General features: G+C 45.8%; 1 protein-coding gene across 4 annotated transcripts in view; it reads right to left on the bottom strand.

Moving 5' to 3' along the window:
- Positions 1–27338, bottom strand: part of SAMD11 (sterile alpha motif domain containing 11) — a 317376-nt gene extending 290038 nt beyond the window's left edge. For 2 of the 4 annotated variants that reach the window (XM_083453809.1, XM_083453803.1), the window contains exon 1: positions 27272–27338. The gene's annotated coding sequence lies outside the window, so the exon portion shown is untranslated. The remainder of the gene's footprint in view (positions 1–27271) is intronic. The other 2 variants (XM_083453810.1, XM_083453799.1) reach the window with 2 other exon arrangements.
- Positions 27339–27743: the final 405 nt, after the last annotated feature.

The raw sequence follows: 27743 nt of genomic DNA, 5'->3' as shown, positions 1-27743 counted from the left end.
CATTGCACCATGCCCTCGCAGGTGGCGTACCATGCCCCCAGGGTGCGTGCCACACCTCTGCGGGCAGCGGGCCATACCCCTGGGATGCGTGCCACACCCCCAGGATGCACGCCACAGACCCAGGGGGGCACCAGCCACACCCCCGCCTGTTCTCTGCCCCCGGTAGCGGAGCATGCAGCTTCGCCACTGATGCAAAGGAAGGGCAAGAAAACGTAAAACCACTGTTAGGTATATGCGTTTCATTCATTCATTTTATCTATTTGCTAAATGCACTCCCCCCATATTGTTATTATGGCAATATATTTATTTTCAAGTAATTTCCAGTTACGACAGACCAATGAAAGCAGGGTCGCCAAGAATCCCTCTTTACAGAGGACAGTTCTCCATTGGAAGGGATGTCTGGTTCAAATGGGAGAACTGTAAAAAGGGGGGAAAGGAGGGGGCCTGGTGTTTAAGAGTTACCACTTACGAATCTTTTAAAAAGACGAGTTGCATCACACAAAAAGGAGAGGGTGAGAACACAGCACAGATCTGCATAAAATTCGAATAAGCTGATTTAGATGCCTAAATACAAATGCAGAAATAATAGGTTGCTAGGACTAGTGCTAGTCCTACTTAGAGGAACCAACCCACCAGCCATAATGTGGAAGCCCGTAGGGCAGCTCAGTCTGCTATGCTTGCAAGTTGTTGATGGGTAAACTTCAAGGTTACTCTGTTCTCCCTTCTTTAAAGGTAAAGGTACCCCTGACCATTAGGTCCAGTCGCGGACGACTCTGGGGTTGCAGCGCTCATCTCGCTTTATTGGCCGAAGGAACCGGTGTACAGCTTCCAGGTCATGTGGCCAGCATGACTAAGCCGCTTCTGGCGAACCAGAACAGCACACAGAAATGCTATTTACCTTCCCGCCAGAGCTGTACCTATTTATCTACTTGCACTTTGACATGCTTTCAAACTGCTAGGTTGGCAGGAGCAGGGACCAAGCAATGGGAGCTCACCCCGTCGCACGGATTTGAACTGCCAACCTTCTGATTGGCAAGTCCTACGCTCAGTGTTTTAACCCACAGCGCTACCCGCGTCCCTCTTCTCCCTTCTTTAGGGAGTTCTTATTTAGGTACTTTATCTTTAAAACAGACTGGCCTTCCGAGAGAGGATTGCCTTCCATAAAGTAGGACACACTCTATTGACATTGCCCATATACAGTTGGGATCTGAGTAGCAGACTGAGCAGGCACACAGGTCACTTGGGCACAGTCTGTTGTATGGGATTTCTATTTAAATCACAGCAATTATTTCTACACTTGCATCTATGCATATAAATAACCACATGCAAATGTGATGCAAATCTGTCTCCTCTTTTGTCCTGTTCCTTGCTTTTACATTTGTTTCAGTGACACCTAAAATCTGGAAACAAGCTCTTCACCAGAAGGGCTGTGGCTCAGTAGGAGAGCAGCTGCTTTGCACGAAGAAGCTCCTAGGTTCAGTCCTCAGCATCTCCAGGGAGGGACAGATAGATGGACCAATTGGTCTGACTTGGTTTAAGGCCGCTCCTTATCAGTATTTGAAGGCACCAGGTGCATTTGGCGACTGACATCTCCATCTGGTTGAGTGGCACTGCTGCCTGAGCCAGGTGACTCACATGCAACAAAAGACGCACATCTTCTGCTTCTGCGCTGCCCTGTGAGTCAGCTGGCTCGCAGGGCAGAAACTCTGCTTCTGCGCTTCCACTGCAATACTAAGCACACTTTCTTGAAGAAAGCCCCTCCGGGTGTGGCAGGGCTTACTTCCAAGAAAACATGCCGAGGGAGGAAGAGGGGGAAGAGCCCTCGTACCCATACCCCCAAGCTCGCCCAGACCCACACACCTGTCTCTTGTGAGGCAGTTGCTCGGTGCTTCGGAGCAGCCATGCTGGACTGGCCAGGCCGCCCTAAGAGTTGCCTCTGATGCTTCTTCCCTGCCCCCCCTCCCATGGCAGTATTAGTTCACACTTGGGAGGAGGGACACTGCTGTAATAGGCAAAATGTTAAATGTATGTTAAATGTGAAATATTTTAACATTGATGATATACACAATTCCTTTTTTGCTTTGTAATATTGGAAAAAACCAAAAAAGGCGGCTAGACATTCCATTGTGGTAACTTGTACAGTGGCACCTCGGGTTAAGAACTTAATTCATTCTGGAGGTTCGTTCTTAACCTGAAACTGTTCTTAACCTGAAGCATCACTTTATCTAATGGGGCCTCCCGCTGCTGCCGCGCCGCCGCCGCACGATTTCTGTTCTCATCCTGAAGCAAAGTTCTTAACCCAAGGTACTATTTCTGGGTTAGCGGAGTCTGTAACCTGAAGCGTCTGTAACCTGAGGTACCACTGTATACTGTATATTAGTTTTTGTTGTTCTGTTTTGTTTTCTACATGGATGCTATTTCTTTTTCTGCATCTTATATTACTCTGTGCACTTGTAATTATGTACTTTTTATCTTACAGTGAAGAATATAAAATAAAAAGGTGCCATATGGTGAATAGCTGACATATCTGAGTTCCTAATACTGCTTCCTATGTTCTGTCATTAGAGAAGGATCATGGATCAGGAGCAGAGCATCACTTTTGAATGCAAAAGGTTCAAGCCCCAGCTCCTTCAGGTAGGGCTCAGGCAGAGTCTCTGTCTGAAACCCCGGAGAGCTGCTGCCAGTCAGTGTACAGTACTGAGCTACATGGACTAGTGGTCTGGCTCAGTGTACTGTGTCTTCCTAGATTCCTTTGCAATAAATTTAGACACACACACACACCCCATGAAAGATAAGTGGGGTAAAGAACAATAACCCAACGAAGTCTCAGCATCCTTGGGTGGCTCCAAAATGTTGAAAAACAGGATATGGGAGATGCAAAATAAGGTGGGAGGAACACGCCCCACTTTCATCTCTCTTGCACTACAGGATTTTATCCTTCCTCTCAGAGTTCCCTAACCCCCTCCTCTAGACTGCACCCCCCCAAAAAAAACCCAGGCTTGTGCAGCATCCAGACGCCACAGGGATGCACGATGAGGCAGTGCCTGCGGGCCTCGCTCATCTCCGCCGCCCCTGACGCTCTTTCTGCCTCTTGCTTCACTGCTTCGCCTTTCCCTGTTCAAATTGCCTGCGGGAGGGAGGGGAGGAGGAGGGAGGGGAGCGGGTCAGGATGCCAGCCGCCGCCATGGAGGAAACCTCCAGCAGAGTCACGGCAGCCCTGGGCTAATGGATGCGCGCCGCTCAGGCGTGGTTGGAGCCAGGAATCGAACTGCCGTCCCTGGGGAGCTGCGGTGGCGGCGGCAGCAGCAACAGAAACAAATGGCTCTTAGCAGAAGCAGAAGCGTTGAGGCTTACATTTTAGATTCTTCACCTACACACACACACACACACACACACACACGTACACGTACATCTCTGAGTGCAAGATTGTGCAGAAGCCCAGCTGCCTCAGCAGGTATGGCCTCGTTAATGAGCAATTAGCTCCCAGCCTAATTGGGCAGCAGAATGGCTAATGAGCCCAACCTCTGCTGTCTGTGCCCTCATTATCCAGAGGCTCAGTCGGCGGGAATATTGAACTTCTGTCCCGCTTCCGTAAGGGCAAAGACTGGAGGGAGCACAGCTCTGGAAGAATAACCAGAGCCGCTGACTGCAGGGGTGCTGTTTCCACCGCCCTCCTGCTCCCGAAATTATTATTATTATTATTATTATTAATAATAATAATAGGTTCTTTTTCTCTTCCTTCCTTGCCTAAAAATCTTCTGGCATCCCTCCTTGAAAACAAAACAAAACAAAACAGGAAGATTCATTCACTCTGACATGGGGGAGTCTGCTTCTAGGGCAGAACTGGGCAACTCTGGGGGAGATAATTTGTCAGGTGTGTCATGGCAGTGATGGGTAGAGTTAGAGCCAATGATGATAGCACAGATGGGTGGGCAGACTGGGCCAGAGTTCCTGATGGTTCAAGCCAGAGCCAAAAATGTTCTAGATAACCATGGCTGCCTCACACAATACAAGTTCCCAATCCAGTACAGGTCTACTTGGAACTATAACTCATTGGGTTTGAAGTGAAGTATGCATAGCATTTTTAATTTTAGTAGAAGACAGCAACATAGATACTGAAAGTAGTTCCTTTCTGACTTTAGTGTATCCTTCTGCCCCCGCCCTTTATGGCACACAAAGGAAGGTTAAAAGAAAGCAATCCCCTCACGCCATACAAGTAGAACAGAGTAATAAAATTAAATAAAAGAACTTATCAATATGAATCACATAAAATACTGTCATCTTCCACTTCCAGCCACATGTTGTTGTTGTTGTTTAGTCGTTTAGTCGTGTCCGACTCTTCGTGACCCCATGGACCAGAGCACGCCAGGCACTCCTGTCTTCCACTGCCTCCCGCAGTTTGGTCAAACTCATGCTGGTAGCTTCGAGAACACTATCCAACCATCTTGTCCTCTGTCGTCCCCTTCTCCTTGTGGCCTCCATCTTTCCCAACATCAGGGTCTTTTCCAGGGAGTCTTCTCTTCTCATGAGGTGGCCAAAGTATTGGAGCCTCAGCTTCACGATCTGTCCTTCCAGTGAGCACTCAGGGCTGATTTCCTTCAGAATGGAGAGTTTTGATCTTCTTGCAGTCCATGGGACTCTCAAGAGTCTCCTCCAGCACCATAATTCAAAAGCATCAATTCTTTGGTGATCAGCCTTCTTTATAGTCCAGCTCTCACTTCCATATATCACTACTGGGAAAACCATAGCTTTTACTATACAGACCTTTGTTGGCAAGGTGATGTCTCTACTTTTTAAGATGCTGTCCAGCCATATGTATATGAAGCTATATCAGGGTTGTCAACCTGGTCCCTACCGCCCACTACCGGGCGATTCAGGATTCTGGGTGGGCGCTAGGGGGTTCTACGGCACAAGCTGAATCCTCCTTCCATCAAGCACGGGTGGGCGGTAAGGAAATTTTACCTTCAAGAAAGATGCATTAGTGGGCGGTAGGTATAAAGAGGTTGACTACCCCTGAGCTATATAAAAAGAAGGGGAGGGCACTTAACAAGTGTAGGGGGCCTGGAGGGAGAGAGAAAACTAACAGAAGGAAGGAACTCAGATGGGAAATGGGTGCAGGCAGATGGACCAATGGTCTGACTCAATATAGAACAGCTTCCTATGTTCCTAAAGTCATAACATTGCTACTTGGGTTCAGAGCGAGGCAATTATAACCAAGACAGGCAAAAACTGATTTGTGGACAATCCATCACGGGGCAGAGGGGTGCGGGGAGCAGAAGACATACAAATAAATTGGCAGTGATGGTGATGGTGAAGATGCCTGCAGGCATCTGGCTGGCTACTGTAAGAACAGAATGCTGCGCTTAGGTGGGCCACTGGCCTCATTCAGTAGGCCTCTCCTTACACTGTTACAATTATACCTGTTCACGTAGCACATCCTTCCTTTGGATACAGTTACAGTGGTACCTTGGGATGCGAACAGGATCCGTTCTGGAGCCCCGTTCGCATCCTGAATAGAACGTAAGACGCGATGGTGCATCTGTGCGTGTGAGGGTCGCGTTGTGACGCTTCCGCGCATGCACATGACCTCATTTTGAGCGTCTGCGCATGTGGCGAAACCCGGAAGTAACACGCTCCAATACTTCTGGGTTGCCGCTGAGCACAACCCGAAAACACTCAACCTGAAGCACACTCAACCCGAGGTATGACTGTACATGGCTTTTTGGTCCCAGCAAGCAAGGACTGTACCTTCCTACATTCATAAGTGAGAACACCACCATTCACCCTTTCTCTCAGTACAGTGGTACCTCTGGTTACATACTTAATTTGTTCCAGAGGTCCGTTCTTAACCTGAAACTGTTCTTAACCTGAAGCACCACTTTAGCTAATGGGGCCTCCCGCTGCTGCTGCGCCGCCGCCCCCGCCCGATTTCTGTTCTCATCCTGAAGCAAAGTTCTTAACCCAAGGTACTTTTTCTGTGTTAGCAGAGTCTGTAACCTGAAGCGTCTGTAACCTGAAGCTTATGTAACCTGAGGTACCACTGTAACCCTGTCAAGGCTCCCTTCCCAAATGGTACAACCAAGGAACTTCTGTGTAAATAAGAATGGAAGCTTTATTCAAGGTTTCCAACACTACAGGTCAAGCTATGGGCTCAGATTGCTACAGGCACGGCTAGTGAGTTCGGGAACAACACCAGGGATCTGAGACCAGATTAAAGATCCAAACATGTCTCCACAAATTACTAATCCCCTCCTGTGAGCTTTTAAAGGTGAGATGTGGTGCACGCATTCACAAGACTCTTTCTCCCACATGCCCCCCCCCCCAAATGAGGGTGTGGGTCTGTTACCAGTGGCGGAGATGGTGCAAAGCTCTTGGTGATGGGGTGGTTAGTCCCCCTGCTTTCTCCTCCAGTTGTCCAGCCTCCTGATTAGTCAATGCCCCCCCCCCCCCCATAGCTAGGGAATCTCTCTGCTCTGGGTGAGGCAGGACAAGAGGTTAGCACAGGGGTCACCAAAGTTTTCAGCAGGGGGCCGGTCCACTGTCCTTCAGACCTTGTGGGGGAGCTGGACTGTATTTTGAAAGGGAAAAAAGGTGATCAAACTCCTATGCCCCACAAATAATGCAGAGATGCATTTTAAATAAAAGCACACATTCTACTCTTGTAAAAATACCAGGCAGGCCCCACAAATAACCCAGAGATGCCTTTTAAATAAAAGGACACATTCTACTCATGTAAAAACACACTGATTCCCGGACCATCCGTGGGCTGTATTGAGGTGATTGGGCTGGATCCGGCCCCTGGGCCTTAGTTTGCCTACCCATGGGTTAGCAGGTCTTCCCACCCTAACCTCTAACAGCAAAGGCGCTTAGGGCTCTTCCTTTCCCAATGTTCCCCACTAATAACAGCATCCTCCATGCCTCCTCTGCTCCAATGGCTACTGCCACCTCAGTTGGGTAGGACTTAAAACGTACCCTTTCAGGTGCTACCGAGACATAAGCTTTAGCTGAGGTAGGGAAAGGGGGGGGGGAATTTGGTTCAATTGACATTTTGATTTGCAAATGCATGAAACAACATGCAACGTGAAATGCAGCTACCCTTCAAAATGTTCACTGCACGGAGAGCATCAAGGAAGCCTCTTAACAATAGGCCAGCTGGTCAAGCAATTCAAGAGATAGGAGAAAAATTAAATTCCGTTCGCAATTAAAGCCTACCAGATTTGCACTTTCCAAAACAACTGAAACACAACCAGTTGTGAAACACAACCATCCTTTCAGAACCACTACAAAAAACGCACATTGGGAGAAAGTATGCAAAGAAATGCTTACATTAGCTAAAGTAACGTATGGTGGTGCATTATAGATTAAGGGAAATTGCTTGCAAAAAAGCGTGCTTTGGAGAAATGTACGTTAAAATACTGAAGGATTTTCATGAGAGCTCTTTTTAAAATAATAATAATAATAACAATATATTGATGGACAGATGTGGAGCTGTGGATAAATGAATAGTGGGAAAATGAGAGAAACAAATAGTAAGATTTCTCCACGATCAGATTCAGCCTGGCTTGCCTTACAAGCCAAAGTCTCGCTACTCCTGGATTTCTATGGAGCTGACAAGAGTTGAGAAAAGCTGTTTCTCTTTGCAAGTCTCTTCCGTTCAGTCGTGTCTTCTCCTGGTGCTCCTTTTCCATTTATTTCTCTCTCCTTTTTTTGGATGCTTTCAGAGAGCCCTGCTCCTGCCTTTTCCCCTTGCCCCCCCCCCCGCCTCCTCTCAGTCATATTTTATTTATTACTTCCTGATTCTTAACGAGCCAGCTCCTTCCCCAATCATCGCTAATTAGATCGCGTGTCCCTTCATGAGCAGAGACATGCAAACGCGGCAGCACACACTTCCACCAAGGCCCTTCAGGAAATCGATGGCTGCGTCGCCCAAAGGTCACGTCGCTCATGCAGACATGGTTTAAGCTCGTAAGCCCAAACCATCACCAAGTGGGATTAATACTGCATTCCGCAGAGGCGGCAGACAACGTCACTGTGGCCTCAATGCTGCGTTGATATTACAGAAGCACCTTAAAGATAGCAGCTCTCCTTGGTTTTATAGATATCCCTCTCTTTCCCCACCTCCTTGACAGGCTCAAAGCGCCGGCTACGGGCTTCAGGTTGCACCTTGTTGATTTCAAAGTCACGTCTCAGCCTTTGATATTGTCAAGATGTTTTCCAAGCCAGAAAGATGGCCTTTGAATTTCCCCCCTCTCCCCCCCCCCCAGGGTGAATCCACCAACGGCCTCCAACACAGAGAAGAAGCGCCGAAGGCGTGCGCATCATAATGGAGTGGGGGAGAACTGAGAACTGGGAGAGGATGGAGAGGCAGGTGCTTTGAAGGGATACATCAAGGAGCAATGGGATGCAAGAGCATGAAATATCCCAAAAGGCAAGTGAGCATTGTACGAAGGCACCTGCTGTAAACCTGGTTCCTTGCCTAGTATGACAGAAGCATATACCAGTAAGGCCATTTCTGTTGTGCGCCCACTAACAACACACAGAGGAGGCTGCCGCTCTCTCTCTGCATTATATACTGGTTTGGCTTTGCCTCTTTCCGACAAGGCTGCCCACACTGGTACTACATTGGGTGTGATGTGAATGATGACCTAATTGCACCCCACACTCAATGCAGAAATGCTACCAGACTTTATAGGCTTTTCCAGAAGAGGCTGCCTGTTGTGGCCCTGTGTGAGGCAGAACTATTTAGCTTCCACCAATCAACTTGCATAATGCGCCATACAACATTTATAGAATACGCACATGCACACACATTACAGAATTCATTCACACTCTTTCCTGAGCGTGAAAAGGAACCTATTGAACCACGTAGATTCACACAGACTCCATTCTAAATGGTTTCTACTGAGTCTGCTGAGAGAGAGTAAGGTAACATCTTTGTTTGTTTATATGGAAATTTGCATCCCACTCCAACCTGAAGAGACCCCGAAGCAACTTACAATAAAAACAAATGTGCACAATCAAGAAAACAGAGTAATAGAGAGAGAAAAATCCAGTGACCTACAAGAGCAGCACTATAAAAACTAAAACAGATTTATGTAGTAACTCAGTCTTTGCTAACCTGGTGCCTCATAGATGTTTTAGACTACACCTCCCATCAGTCCCAGCCAGCAAAACCAATGGCCAGGGATGATGGGAGTTGTAGTCCAAAACATCTGGAGGACAACAGATTGCCAGATGCTGCTAAATAGCTAAATTAAAGTCCTGCTGGAAAGAAACCACTTTCAGGAGGCAGTGACAAGGAGTTCTACAGACTGGGTACCAGGACAGAAGGGATGCAGAAGCATGGGCTGCCTCCCATTGTGACTTCAGCAATTTTGTAAACCAGCAAGGATTAAAGTTACCAGGTTGCATTTTGTTGGTCCTTATGGCTCCCATTTAACTGTAGGAGGTGGGGCACAGCTGTGAAATGGAGGGGGGCAAAACCTTCCCCCTTTCTCTATGACTGCTGTTGTTGGGGGTTACTGCAGTAAGGAGGGTCCTTAGTCTTTCCACTCTTCCCATCCCCCAGTCACAACGATGTTTATTTTGCCTGGCATGTGTCGACTTTTTTGCAGAACACTCAAGCTTACAGTCAGTATCAGAATCCAACAGAACAAACCTGGCATGGACAGCAAGGCAGTTTTTGTTCTGGAAAAGTAACATCTACACAGCAAAGTTAGAAACATGGAAAGTTGCCTTATACAGATTCAGACTTTTATCCCATCTTGCTCAGTGTTGTCTACACTGAACGGCAGCAACTCTCTGGGATTTCAGACACAGGTCTCTCCTAGCCTTACCTGGACATGCTGGGGGGTGGAACCAGGAGCCTTCTGCATGCAAACCGACTGCTCTATCACTTAGCTATGCCCTTTCCCTTAAGACACTGGAATATAGCAAGCTGTCTTATAGATCAAGTCAGACCAGCTCTCCAAAGTTCCAGGCATAGGCCATCTCCAGCCCTGCCAGGAAATGCTGGGGACTGAAGATGGGACCTTCCTCATGCAGAACAAGTGCCCTACCCATGGATCTATGGCACTTTCCCTTAAACTTATGAACAGGCAAGTCTGATCCAACAGTAAATGAAAATGTTTAGAAAATGAAAAAATGTGACAAACCTTTAAAACAGTCTCACACAAACTCCTGACAGCTGGGCTCACCTCCCCAGCTCCCAATTAAAATCAGAGGTGCAGTTTTGTACTGTCCTGGTGAATGAGTCAGTGGTCCGCATGTGCCTCTTGGGTTAGAGGAAGCCAAGCTTAGAGCAACAAGTTATGCAAAAATGCAGCAGGTACGCAATGCCTGGAGAGTCTGTCTGATCCAAGAACACCTGATACACGGAACTGATGAAATTACTTGCTGCCCATCTCCCCCAGTGGAGGCTTGTTGGAGAGACCAAATCGGTGACTCACACAGAGACACATGGTTTGGGCTCACAAGAATTTTATGCATGCAACTCATTCATTTCAACATGGACATTTTCACTGTTGGCACTGGTGTTGTGGAATACAGTCCCTACGAAAAAACGAGAGGTTCCATCTGTATTGGCATTCTGCTGGCTTTTAAAAATGCAACCATTTGCATGGACATCCCCTTGATATCTTGACTCAAATCTCCTGTTTTACACTGTTGTGTTGTTTTAAAGGGATTGTTTTATTGTGTTTTTCCCCCATTATGCCATATTTTTTAATTATTCTGTATTTTAACAATATGGTGCAATGCTGGGTTTTATGCTTTGTAAACTGTTTAAATGCCACCTGGGCATTAAGTGATATAATAATTAATTAATAATAGTACTAATGGTAGTTTCTCTGAGCTAGGGATGGGGATAAATAAAATTCAAACTGCACTTAAAAGTGAGTCTACCTAGTTTGAAACAATACGAGGACCTAAGCACAGCCATCCATCAAAACCCACACTTTTTTCCAATTTTTGAAATGCAGTTCTCTAGTATTCTCATATAAAACTCTCTTCTCCCATCAAATCGCGAAATTTGGCTTTCAATATGTGTTTTGCTGCTTTTGTTTTTCTACATTATCTGCTCTTGATTTGGAAAACACAACCTCTGTACCGCATGAATGTTTTGTAACCCTGATTGTGTTATTTGTTTGTTTGTATACTTGATTTTATGTTAATTAAAAAACAAAACAAATCAGAGAGAAGACAGGATAGATCCCTGCCTTGGCCGTCTGGCCGTGTTGGCCTGAAGGCATCCTCCTCGTCCTAACTCCCCTAAGCCATCCTCCTCAATAAACTTCCTTTTCCAAACAGAACCAGAGCATGTTCCTAAGAGATAGGCACTGAACTCTCGTTCAACAGTCACACTCCATGGGAGGAAAGGCAGGCTGGGACAATCTCTGTGGCCTGTTATTGCACAGGTCAGACTGGGTTGTTAGAAAAGGCGCCTTCCAGGTTTGGAAACCTACGTTGCTGCAACTGTGGCTGTAGCTGGGGAGGCGGGGGAGGGCACCAGAAAAACTTTGTGGCATTAAATAAATATATCAAGAGAAGACAGGCAATGTCTGCGTAGGGCAAGGAAAAATAGCCTAATTGCTGACCGTATGTTACAAATGATTTTATGGGAGAATTTAACTGCAAAGTGGCTTTTGCTGTGTTACCCTCCTTGGCCTCGTGGCTGTTTCCATGGAAATAAATGGGAGTACATTCTCTGTCTCTCTTGTGTGCTTGTGGTTTGTTGGTTTTTTCCGTGAAATTCTGATTAAAATCACTTTGGGAGGAAAAACGGCAGCTTTCAGGGAAATCCTGCTAAGCTTTTCCTTACCCAGGTGCCATCTTTTCAGAGAGGAGCATAACACATCAGACTTGGCTTGTAAGATGTTGTTGCTCTTCAAGAAAACAGAAATAAGCCAATAAAATTAGGGGTCAAGTGCAGAATCCAACTTCTTAAGTATTTTGAATTCATATTTATTTAAAAAAGAAAAAGTTTCTGGTTCCTCTGGCTGCAAAGAGATGCCCGAAGGTTTGTTGGGTTTTCTATAATGCTTCTTGTCTGGGGTGGCTAAAGTCCATTAAGATGTCATAAAGAGGACTCAGGCGCCAGCTTTTCAGAGAGCAGTTTAACAGACTGGACCTGGCATGTATTATGTTGTGGTTCTTTATAAAAGCAGAAAGAAGCAAATAAAATTAGCAGGTAACATGCAGCAATAACACCCACCTGTCAATCATGTGATGCCGAATTTAACCTGTGAGGCTGATCCTGATACGAGAAACTGGCCCATGGAGCCAAAAAGGTTCCCCACAACATTGAATTTGACAGATCAATGGTCTCATTCTCACTATAAAACAGCTTCCTATATATAAAGGAAATCTCAGTGGTTAGAACTCAGCAGTTAGAGCAATTGTCTGGCATGCAGAAGGTCCCAGGTTCAATCCCGGACATCTCCAGATAGGGCTGGGAATGTCCCTTGCCCAAATGCCCAGAGAGCAGAGACTGACCAATGGTTCAACTTGATATAAGGCAGCTTCACCACAAACCAGAATATGATACAACTGAAATGGGCAAATTTGAGTCAGGGGCTGTTCAGCTGACTAACCATGATAGAGACTGTTCCAAGTGCATTAAATAGTAAGTTCACCAGTTGCATTCGGTTTTGTTGTAAGATGCATCGCTTTGTCTGTCAAATGAAGAGAACTGCTGGGTGACACTTAGCTGAGAGAGCCAAGGCAAGGCCACCAGAGGTTCTGGAATAATGCCCCCACTTGCAAATGAAATGAGATCAGCACAGGCTTCTTCTGCAAGGCTCCGAGAACTTGTAGAGAGCGGGAGTTAAACTTGTGACCTTGCATCCCTGCAAGAGACAGAACCCCTAAATCAAAATTAAACCACTTGCACTCTGAGAGGGCACCCTCAGGGTCACTGCGCCCATGCCAGCACTGGATGGGTCAAGCTGTGTTAATGGCTCTGCGGGACTTTCCTGCAAAACAGCTCTCATTTGCTGGAACAGGCCAATAGAAGCTCCTGCAGAGAACGGAAGAGAGCTTTTTATTGAGGGGGGGAAAGTGTAGATAGCCAAATTTGCAGGGTGCAGGGTAGTATCAAAATTTGCTGCAACCATCATGGATTCTGAGCCCATGGCGCCCCCAATTAGCTCTGGCTAAATGAGGGAACTGCAGGGAGAGACTCAAGGAAGCTTCTTAATATTAAGGCAGAACAGGTCACGTGATACTAGAGACTGGGGAACTAATTCAATTCACTTCACATTTAAAAGTGAACCTATCTAATTTGCACTTTCCAAAACAACAGGAGAACCAAACCAAAGCCATCTTTTGATATGCAGGCTTCTCCCAATTTTACAATGCAGGTCTCCAATCAAACAAGACTTACAAAAATGCATATTTTCAGAGAGAGCGTGCACAAAATTAGTGAAATTAACATACAAAAATGCATTATATTATGGAACTTTTCACAGCAAAAGTGTGAACACTGTTGCCAAAACTGCATACAAAAATTTGCTTATCTGGAGAATTTTGCGCTAAAATGCTGACAAATTTTAACGAAGATTAAAAAAAAAACCCAAATTGCTGCAGAAATGTGGAGAACTGAATTCTGATTGGAAAAATGAGAAATGAAGCCAACCAAAACGGGCAGATCTGACCATTCCTGCTTGATTTGCCCTTTAAAGGCTTCCAGGTCACTGCTGCTGGCTGGTTTGAGCCAGCAGGGGGTGCTGTTGCTCCTCCTCCTCCTTACAGATCAGAGATGAGGAAGCTGGTGGCTGCCCACATGATGCTAGACTTCAGCTCCCATAATCATAGTCCACTGACCATGGACTATGCTAGCTGGAGGCTGATGGGGAGTTCTCTGGGAAGCCACAGGCCCTCCCACTTCCCTGCTGCAGATGGAGGTTGCCTCAGCGTCCTCATGCCTCTTCAACTTTGCAAGTGGGAGGCTCTCTGCCTGCTGCTCCCCGCACCCACCCCCTCGCAGAGAGGTACTTTCCTACTCCTAATCCCCACACGGGATGCAATTATAAATAGACGACCGGGAATCGTCGGCCGGGAGAGGCACACATTCTGGGACTGGGACCAGCGACCCCATCCCTTCTCATCTTACCAACACAGTCACGACTGGCGGGGAAGTGGCAGAGCCAAGTCTCCCAGAGCGTCTCAGATACTGCTGAGCTGGGTTGGCGGAAACGAGCTTTGCAGTCCTGGCTCCTGTTCAAGCCCAGAATGTGATGAGGGCACCACCCAAGGCCTGCCTTTGCTGACATGTGCAGATCTGCACCTGTGTAAGCCGAGTTGGGAGACTTAGAGCACCGCGGGCTCCTAGGCCTTGGGGGCAAGTGGACAACCATCATGCCAGTGTGCCAAAACCACCTGGGATTGGATGCACTTTTCGCCCCCTTTGGCTTCTGGGAGAAGACCTTCAGAGAGCTGTAACTAACGCTTTGTTTTCGATGGCATCTAAGTGAAGACTTAATTCTTTTTTAAGATCATGCTTGTTTTTTTAATAAAAAAACATAATCGCTGCAGAGATTTCTAATGTTGTTGTTTTAAATGAGAGAATGCACATTAATATTCTGTTTCTATATCCTATGTTCTCTTAAATGATTTCCATTCTACGCTGCTTCAATTTTTGGAAAACTGGACTATACAAAGAAATAAATCAAATAAATCCCAAGAGCTGTGATCAACACATTTTAAAGGAGAAAACTGGAAATGATTCTTAGAAATGTTTAGTTGGGGTTGGCGGTTATTGTAATTTGGGTATAACTGTAAACTATTTATTATTGTTGCTGTTGTTATTGGTTTCTATTGATTTATTGGTTGGTTTGTTGCTCATATAGGATATTTTGTTTTATAATGTTTGATGCTTTGTTGTGTTTTTATATATCTTGTAAGCCGCCCAGAGTGGCTAGGGAAACCCAGCAAGATGGGCGGGATATAAATTTAATAAATATTATTATTATTAAATGTGACAAAGATAAATTATTGGGGGCAGTGGACAGTGAAACATGGCAACTTTGTGAACTTTCAGGGAAGGGCTGTAGCTTAGTTGTAGAGCAGCTGCTTGGCACCCCAGTTATGTCCAAGAACATCTCATCTAAAAGCCTGGAAAGCCGCTGTCAGTCTCATTGTAAGGCAGCACTCTATGCGGAGGAGGCCATAGCTCAGCAGTAGAACATCTGTTCTACACGCAGAATGCCCTGTGCTCAATCCCTGGCATCTCCAAGTTGGTTGGGGAAGATGCCCCGCCTGGAAAACTGGAGAGGTGCTGCCAGTCAGTGTAGACAATACCGCCCTGTTAGGCCAATGGCCTGACTCTGTGCAAGGAAGGCAGCTACCTATGCTTGCTTACAATTTTTGAGTGCTTTATTAAGAAAGCAAGCCTGTGAATACAGAAAATGTATTTATCGAAATATTTCTGTTACAAAAGAAATCATGCTGTAATAAAACGCTGTATTAGAAAAATCAATACTCATCAATAAAAATCAGCAAAACCAATCACAGTGTCCAAGAGCATCAGGAACTCTTGTTGATAATAGAAAAAGCCGTGGAAAGCCACAGGTATGTGGTCCACTAGCAGCGAGAATACGCCACAGTTGGTGCTTGTTTGAGCTCAACAGGGAGAGTATGCCACAACAGAAAAGGTGGTGCATTCATGATTTAGAGCAAGAATCACCTTGGGAGGGGCATTCTGTCCTCTTGGGTGTGTTTGAGAAAAGGAGGGCGGCGGGCAGCCTTACTCTGGCTGCATTTACATGTAATAATAAGCCAAGAACTCTGGCAAATAGTGGCTCTTTCGAGAAGATCAGCATTTTGCAAGTTCATACTGGGAAATCCAGGTTTCCGCAATTAAAGTGGATTAAAATGCACTGTTACCCTAGTGCCACAAACCCACTTTAGAAAAAGAAACAAACTTTTTGCAGTTAGGAAAGAGTTGGGGGGGGGGGAAATGCCTTGAAAATTGCAAGATGAGCGAGGAATGAATGGGAAGATGTATAAACACATTGCAAGCAAATGAGGACAAACGCTCATTCTCACATAACTGCTTGGAGGGAAGTCAGAGAATTCTGGCTGGAATGGGTGACAGAAGCAGAAACAGTTGATGCTCGCTGATTCATCCCGCGTCGGAATGAAAATCAATAGCGTGTCTCCTCCCCCCTGCCCATTTAAATTGTGTTTGCATTGAAATGACTTGTGTGGAAATACAGTGGTATCTCGCGTTACTTACGCTTCAGGTTACAGACTCCGCTAACCCAGAAAGAGTACCTCAGGTTAAGAACTTTGCTTCAGAATGAGAACAGAAATCGTGCTCCGGCGGTGCAGCAGCAGCAGGAGGCCCCATTAGCTAAAGTGGTGCTTCAGGTTAAGAACAGTTTCAGGTTAAGAACGGACCTCTGGAACGAATTGAGTACTTAACCCGAGGTACCACCATAATTATGTCACTATCTTATACAGCAGAGATATGGTGTCATATTTAGTGAAAACTGAACTGCAGAACAGAAACAGAGCTGACTGTGACAAAGACAGGTCAGAATGGATATCGCTGCCTTCTGATAGTCCTGCCACCCTGCAAGCAAATCAGAATGAATATTCCATGAAAACTGAACATAGCATGACCTCTGTTTAACCTTTGTGAAAGCAAATCAGGACAAATTTCCAGTCAACAGGTTGTCTGGAAGAACCCACTGTGCATGCAGCCCCAAAATTCTCACTTGGCTCCCCCTTTCACACAAGCAGGTTGAACCAAGGAGAAAGGGCACAGCTCAGAGTTACTTCCAAGATTATTGTTTGCTTCTGCCTAACAAGCCAGGATTCAAGAACAAACTTTGGGTTGAAGCAGGGCTGGCCCTTCCATGAGGTCAAGCAAGGCGATTTCCCTCAAGCAGCCAGGGCTGAGAAGCAGAAAATTGGGGCCCCCTCTGGCCTGTGGTTGTTTGTCTGGCTGCCAGACCAGTCAATGCTCCTCCTTCTGCCCACTGTGCAAAATGCCTGCTCACTGTGGGGCCCTTTAGAGGGTCTGTTCTGTGGCCTTGCTCAGAGAAAAGGGGTCATCCCTCAGAGCAAGGTGGTCCACGAAGAGTGCCTGTACCACTGCCGATTTGCCAATGCAGCTAGAAAATCCTTTTTAAAAAATCAGCTTAAAGTTACTGTTCTGTCTGTTCCACCTGATGAAGCCACAGCAGCGCAGGTCACTCTCCCTTTTTTAAAAAATAAATAAATAAATAAGGTTTATTACTTTTCCAACAATTACAAAGAAAAAGTAAAAGAAAAAAGAAAAGAAGAAGAAAAAAACACAATACAATACAATACAAAAACAATTTAAAATACATCAAACACATCCAACAGTTTCAATATCTTATCTTTCATTCACTTATTTCCACGACCTCCTCACGCCTCCCTTTTTGTATTCCACTTCTATTAATTCTTTCCTTTCCATCTTCCTCTGTCACTCTCCTGGGCCACCATACCCAGAATGCCTCCCTCTGAAGGTGTTGGAATACATTTATTAATCCAAGGTGCCTAGCTTCTAGGAATGTGGACACTGAAACCATTGTTCCATACAAGTCCAGTTTTACCTATCTTGACCAGCAGGAGGGGCTCTTCAAAGGTCTCTTGCTCAGTTGTCGAACGTAATCCATCCCTGAAGCCATTTGACAACCAAGAACTTCCTGCATTCAAGCAGGAGTGGTGTCAGATGTCCGGCTTCCAAAAAACGACCAAAAACCAGAACACTTACTTCCAGGATTTCAGTGTTCAGCAGCCGAAATGTTCCAAAACAGAGGCGTTTGGGAACCAAGGTTTGACTGTATTTGACCACACAAACTGGAGACCCTGGGGATTGAACCTGCAACCGTCTGAGTGCAAAGGAAATGCTTTTTCAGTGAGCAGTCGTCCCTGCCCTGCTTCCCGAATACCTGTATTATGACATTATAAAGTACGGTAATGCTAATAATAATTTGAAACCTTCTGCCTCTTAATAGGAGCATTGCTTTAGCTGATTCTACTTGAAGGGAAGTCAAAATTAGCTGCAGCTTTCTGCTAGTTACATTCTGTGGCACAGCGGGGTTTGCATCTATGAAATTTTATTTTTGTACTTGTTTTATTTATAGCTCCCTGCTTCTGCCCCAGCAGGGCACACAAGATGGCTAATCTGTGTAATATCACCCTGTGGAAAGGAAGGAGGGGAGGCAGGTTAGCTGCAGAACATCTGCTTTGTATGCGGAAGGCCTCAGGTTCAGTCCCCAGCATCTCCAGATAGGGCTGGGAACACCCCTGCCTGAAGCCCTGGAGAGGTGCTGCCAGTCAGTGTAGACAATACTGACCTATACAGTGGTACCTCGGGTTACATATGCTTCAGGTTACAGACTCCGCTAACCCAGAAATAGTACCTCGGGTTAAGAACTTTGCTTCAGGATGAGAACAGAAATTGTGCTCCGGCGGTGTGGCAGCAGCAGGAGGCTCCATTAGCTAAAGTGGTGCTTCAGGTTAAGAACAGTTTCAGGTTAAGAACGGACCTCCGGAACGAATTAAGTACTTAACCCAAGGTACCACTGTATAGACTAAGGGTCTGAATGAATGAACTGTATTACAGTCACAGACCAGGATTAAGAAAAGCATATAGATAAAATAGCAGTTGGGATTTTTGACCGATAATTGTTAGGGCAAATGAGGACAAGGAAACAGGCATAAAACATCCGAATAAAATACAAGAAAAAATGAAGAAGACCAAAAACATCAAATTGAGAGGCCAAAAGGGAACGCTGACCTGCCGGACTAAAAAAATGAATTTCCAGAAGCTCTTTAAGCTGCTGGAGAATACAACAACAAAGAACTCTGCTCCTACAACCCAAAAGACTAAGGGTCTGACTCAATGGAAGGCAGCTACCTATGTTTCTATAGGGGAATGGGCTGTGATTCAGAGGCAGAGCACATGCTTTGTATGGCAAAAGTCCCAGGTTTGATCTCTGGGATCTCCAGGTATGGGGGGGGGCACCTCAACCCCCAGTAAGCCACTGCTAGCTGGTGTAGGTGATGCTGAGCTAAAAGGACCAAGGATCTGACTTCACCTATTTATTTATTTATAAAACAAATATTTGTATTTGAAGGTGGTGACCAAGAAACAAGAAGACTCCCACCTATTATACTCCATCTCACGGCTGAGTCTATAAATATAAAAACTAATTAAAACCACAAAATGGGCCAAATGAGCAGCATATGTATATATGTATGTACAGTATAAATAAATAAACTACTACTGCTACTACACAGTGAATAAGATGCAGTTGATAATCCAACAAGCATTGTCTGAGCACACAGTTTTGTTTTTAACAAATCCTAAAATACCACCAGTGGCATTGCTTGCTGGGGCTCGGATGGGTGGTGATGCCATAAAAGAGGCGCCACCACAGAGAAGGCCCTGCTGACCGCTGAGAGGCTTTCCCAACCAAGGTAGGAAAAGGCCTCTGAAGCTTGCATGTTAGGAGGCAGCTAGGAGGGGGGACTCCTGAGAGCATCTTTGCCCCAAGTGGTACAAGGCAGAAGTTGGTATAAGGCAGCTTTCTTTGTTCCTATAAATTGTTGGGGGTGAAAACCACAGTCTTCCTTGGGGTTGCAATGATGTGCTTCAAAGCACACCTGGCAGCCTTCCCCCACAACCTGCTGCCTTCCAGACATTTTTGGACTATAACTCCCATCAACCACAGCTCATCCCAGGAAAGCAGGAGGGACCAAGGGCTAAATACAGCTCCCCAGGCCTCTCTCTTTGGCCCGCAAGGTTCTTCCCAGGTCACCACAAGCCATGACCCCTATTCACTTTCACCTGACTGGGATGTGCCCTTGAGCTGCCTCTTGCTAAACCTAGATGACGAGGCGGGCTGCGTGTGTTAGCCTGCGTGTTGAGATCTATCTGATTATTGCACAGCAGGAACTTGGCCTGATATTTAAAGCAGTTGTGGGGAACTTTTGGTTTTTCCAGATGTTGCTGAACAAGTCCTATTATCCCTAGTCCTTGCCCATGCTTGCTGGGGCTGACAGCGGTTGTAGTTCAGCAGCATCTGGAGGTCCAAAGGTAAGAGGTATAAAAGTAAGTCACATCCGTTGCCCTACCCACATTTGCCACTGGCCACACCCACAACCACGTGGCCCCCAGAAAGTTGCTTATGTGGCCCTTGGGCTGAAAATGATTCCCCAGCTCAGTCAAAAAGGTTGCTTCCCAAATAAAGGTATCGCTCAGCTCTGTGTGTCTTTACAGTTTGTAATTCTGTGTTTATGGGGTTTTTGTTTTTGTTTTGTTTTTACAGTGTTGAAGGGTTCCCCCCCCTTTAGATCCCCTTGATAAAGAGGTGACTCTCAAAATGTGTCAAGAACGTATCATTTGGGCAACTGTTCCGCATATGGATTGCTGGTACTCACATATAGCTTCTTAACCTTCCTCGCAACTCCCCCAAACCAGGATAACTTAAGCAAAATACAGTTGTGTAAAAGAAGCATAGCTGCCAAGTGTCCCTTATTTGGCAGGACAGTCCCTTATCCCAGTGCCATGTCCCGCTGCTGTCCCTTACTGATGATGTCCCTTAAATAAGCTACATAACAATAAACAACATAAAAATAAACAACAAATTGTTGCTTTTTTGTGTTGAATATATGCTATATGGTAATTTATGAACCTAATAGGTATCTAAAGCCATTTGCACGCAACAAAATATGTATTCCACCAAAGTAATTGTTGATCCCTTATTTTGGCTGCTGATCCCTTATTTTCAAGGCTGCTGGCCCCTTATTTTCAAATCTGTAAGTTGACAGCTATGAAAGGAAGACAGTCTTAGTTTGCACAGTACGTTCCTCAGCATTTACTGTTGTTCTTTGCAAAAACGTAGCTGTGTGTAACAGATTCCCAGTCGCGGAATTCCCATTTTTTCGGGTGCAGAATCTGGAACTGTTGGTACTGGGTTTCGATGGGAGCACAGAGGCCGCTGCATCCCCTACAGGTGGTAGTAGGGAAAGTGAGGCTTTGCCAACAGGAGACGCGTTGCTTCCACGGTCTTGGCGTCACAAATGGATCATCGGTCTGTCCGCCTGTTGGCACCAACCTCCTTGGCAGGGGGGCAAGGGAGGCAGCGCGCAGACGTCAGAGACACAGCCGCACGCAGACACACTTGGAAGCGTGAAATCCAGCTCCCCCGCTGCTGACAGCCAGAACGGATTGGACAACTTTAGCTCATTGCTACGGGGGGCAGGGGAGAAGAACGCACATTGCAGGCGAGCGAGAATCCTGTTCTGATCAACACCCAGCTTGGAATTTCCCCATCTCCTGTGACTTGGCTGTTTCCTTGGCTGCCGTTCCCCAGCCGTGCCTGGAAACTGTGAAGCAAACACAGCTGGCCTTGAACTCCCATCTCCTAGACTCTTGCAAGCCAATGTCAGAACCAAACAAAACACAGCTTTTGGTTTTTCAGCTACTTTACAAATAGAAGAAACTAAAGGTGATGGCGGGGGGCAGGGGGGCGGATTGGCTAGACAGCTCCAGCTGCCAGCAGGGTGCCTTTAGCAGAGGGCAAGGCACTGATGAGTTCATGGTGAGGTAAAGGTATTTCTGAAGAACAGGATCATTACAGTATAAGGAACAACGCAGAGGTTACAAGGTGATTGATCGTAAGCAAGGCCGTAATGCTGTTCTGGAGAAGAGGGGGAAAGACCTCAGGATGTGGTACTGGGTGCAGAAAGTTTCTAGTCCTCATGGATGCCAGAAAGAGTGTCTGGTGGAATCTCAGAACTAAGCTAGAAAGGTGGCTGATTAAGTGCTTCTTTGTGGCAGCTGCCAACCTAGCAGTTCGAAAGCACATTAAAGTGCAAGTAGATAAACAGGTTCTGCTCCGGCGGGAAGGTAAACAGCGTTTCTGTGCACTGCTCTGGTTCACCAGAAGCGGCTTAGTCATGCTGGCCACACGACCCGGAAGCTGTACGCTGGCTCCCTCAGCCAGTAAAGCGAGATGAGCGCTGCAACCCCAGAGTCGTCCGCGACTGGACCTAACGGTCAGGGGTCCCTTTACCTTTACCTGTGGCAGATAAAGCCCTGGGTTCAGTCCCCAGTGGCATATGAAGGGAGGGCTCAAAAAGACTCACTGCTTGAAATCCTAGGTAGATGCTGCCAATCAGTGTAGACAATACTGAGATATAAGGACCAGTGGTCTTGCTCAGTACAGGGCAGCTTCCCATGTTCCTAACATAGGAAGGAGGTCAATAATTCCTAGTAGTTGGCAAGCAACTTTTATATTTTATACAAAAATAAAATACAACATTATTGAAACGCCGCTCAGAATTATCTTTCTCCATTCCCGTATTATGAAAGCTCATTATCCCCCAATTATTTTGGTAATGGGAATACAATTTGGGACAGAAGAAAGGGCATTTTCACACAATGCATAGTTAGCTTATAGAATTCACTGCTACCAGATGTGACAATAAAGGCAGGCTTAGATTGCTTTAGAAAGTGGGATTAGACAAATCCATGAATGAGGACAGGTCTACCAATAGCTATTAGTTATGATCGCTGAAGAGACCCTCAATTTCCAGAGGCAGTGCACCTCTAAATACTGGCTGCTTGGGGCAGAAACAGCATAAGGGGACTGACCAGGGTGTGAGTTGCAGTCTGATTCAGTATAAAGCAGCAGCATCACTCCCACCCCCCAGAAAACCATATTTTAGAAAGGAAGAAAAGGAAGCTCCACAACAGGCAAGGCATTAAGAGGAGCTCCAATGTTTCATCTTCTGGTGGCTTTTGGTTTTCAAGCTGCAGCCTTATAAAAGTTCAGTTTGTTTCTTGCTTAGTTCCTTTGAGACCTGTGGTGTACCATGAGTGCCCCCTAGTGTCTATATGAAAGAACTGAGCTTTATCTAATGCACTACTACAAACTAGCTAAGGGCCCATCAATTTGATGGGTGGTATTTGGAGAGACTGGGCTGCACGGGAACAATTCCCTTTAATAGCTGCAAAAGTTTCCAGCAGGGAGAGTGGGAGAACCAGGGTGGAACGACCAAAGAGGATGTTAATGCAGGATAAGTGGAAATTACATCTGGGAGGAAGGGAAATCATTATTATTTTCAGGACATAAGAAGCTCCCTTATTAAGAGTCAGATCATTTGTCCATCTAGGTTGTTATGTATACACTGACTGGCAGTGGCTCTCCAGGGTTTCAGAAAGGAGTCTCTCAGCTCTACCTGGAGATGCCAGGGATTGAACCTGGGATTTTGTCTGAAGCCCTGGAAAGTTGCTGCCAGCCAGTGTAGACAATACTGACCTATACAGTGGTACCTCGGGTTACATACGCTTCAGGTTACAGACTCCGCTAACCCAGAAATAGTGCTTCAGGTTAAGAACTTTGCTTCAGGATGGGAACAGAAATTGTGCTCCAGCGGCGGGGCAGCAGCAGGAGGCCCCATTAGCTAAAGTGGTGCTTCAGGTTAAGAACAGTTTCAGGTTAAGAACAGACCTCCGGAACGAATTAAGTACTTAACCCGAGGTAAAAAGGTAAAGGTAAAGGTACCCCTGCCCGTACGGGCCAGTCTTGACAGACTCTAGGGTTGTGCGCCCATCTCACTCAAGAGGCCGGGGGCCAGCGCTGTCCAGAGACACTTCCAGGTCACGTGGCCAGCGTGACAAAGCTGCTCTGGCGAGCCAGAGCCGCACACGGAAACGCCGTTTACCTTCCCGCTAGTAAGCGGTCCCTATTTATCTACTTGCACTTAAGAGTGCTTTCGAACTGCTAGGTTGGCAGGCGCTGGGACCGAACAACGGGAGCGCACCCCGCCGCGGGGATTCGAACCGCCGACCTTTCGATCGGCAAGCCCTAGGCACTGAGGCTTTTACCCACAGCGCCACCCGCGTCCCTAACCCGAGGTACCACTGTACTAATTTAGATGAGCCAGTGGTATGACTCAGTATAAGGCAGCTTCCTGTATTCCCAATCAGTTCATTTTTTAAGGGCTGTCACATTCAGTCAAATAGTTAAATTAAGTCGATAAAAACATTTTTGATAGAATGAAACAGTGCCCCCCCCCCCATTAAACCAGGCGGCAGATTCTTAATTACGTTTTTGATAAAAGTTCTTGCAAAAAGTACAGATGGCAAGCACCATATTAAAAGGCACATTCCTTCCGTGCTTTCTCTCTCTCTCTCTCTCTCTCTCTCACACACACACACACACACACACCACACAGAATGTGGATTGAGCAGGGAAAGACCAAAGTGGGGCCTAATTGGGCCCACCCAGCTTCCCTATTTGGCCTGTAAGGCCACTTTGGCAAAGGCATGCCCAACTGCCCTACACCAGATGACATATATGGTGGCAGTTGTAGGGCAAATAAAGACATGGCTTAACTGAAAGGGGAGGTTGCAGGCACTGCAGATCAGCAGCATCTGCACACAGCCCCATGGACATCACTTTACAAGTGCCAACTGATCAGCTGATCATGCTTAGCACTATGCAAAAAAATAGGTCACCTGACATCACTGTGAAGTCAGGTGACCCTGGCAAGACAAATCTAGTCCATGGGACAAATCATGTTCTGGACCACCAACCAGATCCAGTCCCCCTTCTCTGTTCCAAGAGAACTGTTACTGCAACACGTCTGAGTTCACGCGGTTTGTTTCTCTGCACCCCTTTTGAATGACTGGATTTCATCATGTGCAATTTTTAAAAGAGTTATTCATTAATTGGTTAATCAGTTGAGATTAACCAAATCAGTTGAGATGAATTAAAGTGGGTGTCAGCCCAGTTTATTTCTCATTCTGTATCACAGCAACAGAAGGCACCAGTAAAACCATGTAGTGAAAATGCTCAAGATATGTCTGAAGGGAAACTAGGATGTGTTGTAGCTCAGCATACTGCCAGCTTCCTTTGAGTAATTTGTTTTGTTATGCAGAAGATCCCAGGTTCAATCCCTGGCATCTTTAGGTGGGGCTGGGAATGCCCACCCCCACCAGCCTGAAACCCCGGAGAGCCACTGCCAGTCCGTGCAGACACAATGCTGAGCTGGACAGACCACTGGTCAGACTTGACACAAGGCATTTTTCCTATGTTCCTAACTCTTAAGAGAAGGGGTGTAGCTCAGTTGTAGGACATATGCCTTGCTTGCAGAGGGCAATGGGTTCAATTCCCAGCATCTCAAGGTAGGGTTGAAAACGCACAACCACAAAATGGCTGCCACGGGGAGCATGGAATAACACAAAATTAAGAGACAACCATCTTCCCAAAAATTATGCTTATCATGGGAAGTCACGCTATGTCGTGATGGTCCTGATTATGGAGATCACTTTCTCTCTCACAAAAACACACAGTTGCTGTCTAATAATAACAGGAAGCTTTCCTAAGTACCAGGAAAAAATATACAAGGTGGTGACTCCACTCTCATTTCACAGAAATTGCTTAGAAGGTATCTGTACATTTTGCCCGATAATATTATTTCTAGGAGGGTTAGGGACTTACTTTTTATTGTTAAATGAAAGCTCACAGTCTGGGGCACCTGCCCAGGGCACCACTGGAAGCCTTCACGGGTGCCCAGGTGCCCGCCAGGTCGGTGATCCCTGAAATAAGCTGCCATCAAACCAAAACATAGACAGCAGTGCCATCTAGTGGTGAAAGGCACAAAATTACTCTTCCCGGGATGGTTTCATACTTGTTATTAGATTGTAGACGGCATTCGCAGTTATTTTTGCTGTGGATTTTAATATTTGCAGGCTGGATGCTTGTTATATTATGCTCACCAGGTTTCATTAATTTGATAAAATTAAATTAATACGGGGGGCCAAATTCCACGATTCCAATTGTGGCAAACTCTGAGCATGTGAGGATTTTACCCTACAACAGATGGCAATATCTTTCTTTGGAACTATGCAGCAATCGTTTGCACAATTTCACACATATAACTCTTATTAAAATAAGCTAATATGGCAATCCTCTCCCCACTGAGCTTGGAGTAATAGGCCTAATTGAACTTGGTGGGATTACTTCTGAGTAGGCATGCAAAGGCGTGCACGGTAAATTAATCTCTGTGTTGCAGGAGGGATAACAAAAGGTGAAAGGAGAATGAGAGGTGAGAGCTTGAGAGACTGTGCTATGGAGGAAAAAATTAATATTTTCCCTCTCTGTCTCCAAAGCACATATGGACTTGTTTTGGTAAACACCATCAAAGTCAAGATCCCAAAGTGTCACTGACACACTCAGATTGTAGACAAAAAAATGTATTATGGCAGAAGTTTTTATGTACAGTCCACCCTATCAGTTACATAAATTGTTGTTCCAAGCTGAATGAAATATCACACACACACAAACACTTTGGTCTTCAACCAAACAACAGCGAATCCTTTCTCCACCAGATGAGACCAGCACAAAAGGCTTAAAAACCAATCTGAAGTCTAGAATAGGTAACAGGTGTTTCAAACCAGTCTTCTCTTTCTCTGATTAGCTAGATTGGCTCCCCTGAACATCAGTCGCTCCTACAACTTCATTCTTTGGCTAAAACACTGAAAGATGGGAGGCTAGTTTCATACATTTAAAGCTCACAAGCTTCCGCCCCCAAAATCCTGGGAACTGCACTCCACCCTCACAGAGCTACAATTCCCAGCACCCTTAACAAATGACAATTCCCAGGATTATTTTCATTTGGGAGGGGGGTTAGGATGAGCTTTAGCTGTATGGTGCGTGCACAGGCTCACAAAAAAGTGTGGAAATTTGCACTTTTTCTACATTTTGTGTCAGATCCTACAAATGCTAGAAACTTGTTTGTTTGTTTGTTTGTTTGTTTGTTTAAAAAAAACAGAAAGCTGGGACTCTGGAGATTATAATTCATTCAGGGAAAAGAGAAAGACAACTCCCCTCTCCTGGCACCCATGACTCCCAAATAAACATAGACAGAACTGAAAGCCTTGAGAAACGAAGCCTTTTCTTTTAGAAAAGAAAATAAAATCACCGCAGGAGAAGAATTACAACTGAAGGACTTGGCAAATAAAAATATATTTAAAAAATAAATGAAACTTGTAGGTGCTTCTCTGTGAGGAGAGGTAACTCAGACCCTAAACCTGGAGGAAGTTGGCAAAAGGGTTGTTGTTTTGGCTCTGGTTATTAAAATACAGCATTATTTTTTTTCAAAATAGACACACTTCAGATGTTTTCCCACTGTCCTGATACTTGACTCCAACCCCATTATTCTCTCACATGTACAAACAGCTGGCTCTTCCAGCAAGGTCAGTAAGGAAAGAGAAACTTACTAAGCGTATGAAATTAGCTTTCATGCCTCGCAGCCATTCTCCTTCCTCGCTCTCCATCTCTGGACAGTGACCGAGAGCGAGGGAAATGCAGCCACATGATTGGCAGAGGGGCTGGGTAGGCAGGCCCTGCTGCAAAATGCCGCCACGGGATTGGCCAGAGGAAGGCAAGGCTGAGGCCTGCCTGGTTTCTATGCTGGAGACCACCTTTCTTGAGTGGTTTTTAACCAAAAAAAAAAACCCCCCAAAACCTCACGAGGGGAATTTTATTTGTTAATGTTTCAAACAAGTGAGAGGAAAGATGTTTAAAATGAATGCTTAAGGGGGGGGAATGTGTCTAAAATGAGCATCTGAGGGAAGTAAAAGTGCTTAAAATGAGTGTTTGCTCCAAATGTCAGGCTCAGCCCTGAGGTAGGGTCGCCATATTTCGAAAAGTAAAAATCCAGACGCAAAAGCTGAAGGGAAAAATAAATTC

This window comes from Podarcis tiliguerta, assembly GCF_965153285.1.
Source record: "Podarcis tiliguerta genome assembly, chromosome: 8".
Lineage (NCBI taxonomy): Eukaryota > Metazoa > Chordata > Lepidosauria > Squamata > Lacertidae > Podarcis > Podarcis tiliguerta.
The sequence above is the reverse complement of the archived record's forward strand: the minus strand, read 5'-3'. Positions and strand labels throughout refer to the sequence as shown.